At 34.4% G+C, this 2079-nt stretch overlaps 1 protein-coding gene across 1 annotated transcript in view; it reads left to right on the top strand.

The window, feature by feature from the left end:
- The window catches only part of LOC106457594 (cadherin-23-like), a 100455-nt gene that overhangs the window by 22385 nt on the left and 75991 nt on the right, over positions 1 to 2079 (top strand). The window lies entirely within an intron of this gene.

Genomic DNA, 2079 nt, shown 5'->3' with positions numbered 1-2079 from the left:
CCTTATTAATTATTCGGTCTCTTTATTCACTTCAAAATTGTAATCGTTATTTCTCTCCATCTAGAAAATGAACAGTATGTAAGCTTTCAAAATTTACTCCTTTTTTTTTTCTTTTAATTTTAATAAGCGCTTTAATTAACTTATTTGTTTGTAATTAAGCACAAAGCTACACAATGGGGTATGTGTGCTCTGCTCATCACTGATATCGAAACCCAGTTTCTGGCAGACATACCGCTGTTCCACTGGGGGGGGGGGCAATAAACTTATTATCTTCTTGAAAAGAATACAAAAACATAAACATAAAATAATTCATCAATTAAAATGCATTTAGTTGTAGGTTTATAATAATGAGTACCTTAGCAAGTTATCTTTGATATTTACGATAGAACTTAAATGAACTTTTGTAATTTAACTAGTTTTTTAATTAATGTAAAAATCCACCAATCCGTTATCGAACAATGTGAATTGCACTCAAAGATTCATCAATCCAATTATTTACATTGGTGTGTTACGTGAATCATAATCAAAGCTGGATAATCAACAGAATATGATAAGTAATCCATTTTTACTCTCATTAGCTAAGCGTGCTCATAAGTTGTTATGATTAATCAAAATTACCATCAGTTATTACTTTAAATCAATAATAACATAACTGTGCAAAACACAAGTAACAAAAAATACACATAGTGTAAAATATATGAATCTTCGTTGCGCACAACGTGAGATTAACTGCATGTTATAACAATTTTGAGTATTTGTTTGGTATGTGACAACAGATGCGAGCCATTAGGTTTAGAGCACCATGTTTAGGAACTATATACATTGGATTACCAGCGAATTTCCGACTCTTGACAGTTCAGTGCCTTTGCGGTTGTTTTTTGGCTTGAAATATATATGTCATAACCCTTTATGAGGAAGAATGCGTGTATAATGAGATTGTTAACTGATAAAGAACCAAGGGATTCAACATTTCGAAAAAGGAGGCTTTCAATATTTTCTACGTAACCTGGCGGGTTTCGTTCAACGGAACAACAACTGATTTTGAAATCAAACTCCAAGCTAATCAGGAACAATTCCCTCATCCGCAAATTGAAGACTATGGTTGTAAAAGAGAACCTTTCGACCCAAAAGTCCATAGGGCATATTTCATTAACAAGATATTGAAGAAGAATTCGAAGGTTATGAAGGTTCACAAGCCGCAAGTTCACTAGCTCTCAGTCTTATTTTAAAATATATTACTGTTTTTCCATGAGAAAGATAACAGAAAAAATTGGAAGTCCAGCAGTCTAGTTCGGCAATATAAATGTCAAGGTTCCGATGCAGCTAGAAGACGTTTTGTATCTTTGGCCTGCTTAAATATGTACTTGGAACTGATTTACGCACAATGTAAAGTTTGTCAAACTGTGTCTAGGATTGACCTTATTGTCCTTTACAGAAACTTGTTATAATGGGAATTGCGACGTCAGGCGCTAATGCGTAATCATAGCCATCAGAATAAGCGTAATCGATAATTGAAGTAGCTTCAAAGGCGACACGGGACATGGTTGTTATATAAAATGTGATTAACCCTCATTACAAAAGTTTCTAAATCAGGAACATATATGTTTTGTTAAAATTTTAATAATGACATGCAAAATTCAAGCGATAAATATTTTTAGACTGAAATGAGAGAACACTTATTAATTTCTAGTGAAAAAATTATATTATAAAGGAGCGGCTTGTGTAAATTTGTAATAAACATAATTTAAAGTGAAACTTAACTATAAAGTGTGAATGTTAAATTTGGTTTGCGCTAAAAACCCAACAACAACAACTTATCGCCCCCAATAGTACAGCGGCATGTCTGTGGACTTACAACGCTAGAATCCGGGTTTCGATACCCGTGGTTGGCAGAGCACAGATAGTCCATTGTGTAGTTTGCTCCCCAGTGGCACAGCGGCATGTCTGTGGACTTACAACGCTAGAATCCGGGTTTTGATACCCGTGGTGGGCAGAGCACAGATAGCCCTTGTGTAGCTTTGTGCATAATTAAAACAAAAACAACTTATCAAACTGCGCCGTGAAAAATTCGTATTAAAC

This window comes from Limulus polyphemus, unplaced genomic scaffold (genome assembly GCF_000517525.1).
Source record: "Limulus polyphemus unplaced genomic scaffold, Limulus_polyphemus-2.1.2 Scaffold350, whole genome shotgun sequence".
In the NCBI taxonomy this organism is placed as follows: Eukaryota; Metazoa; Arthropoda; class Merostomata; order Xiphosura; family Limulidae; genus Limulus; species Limulus polyphemus.
This window is presented reverse-complemented; position numbering and strand designations above follow the sequence as displayed.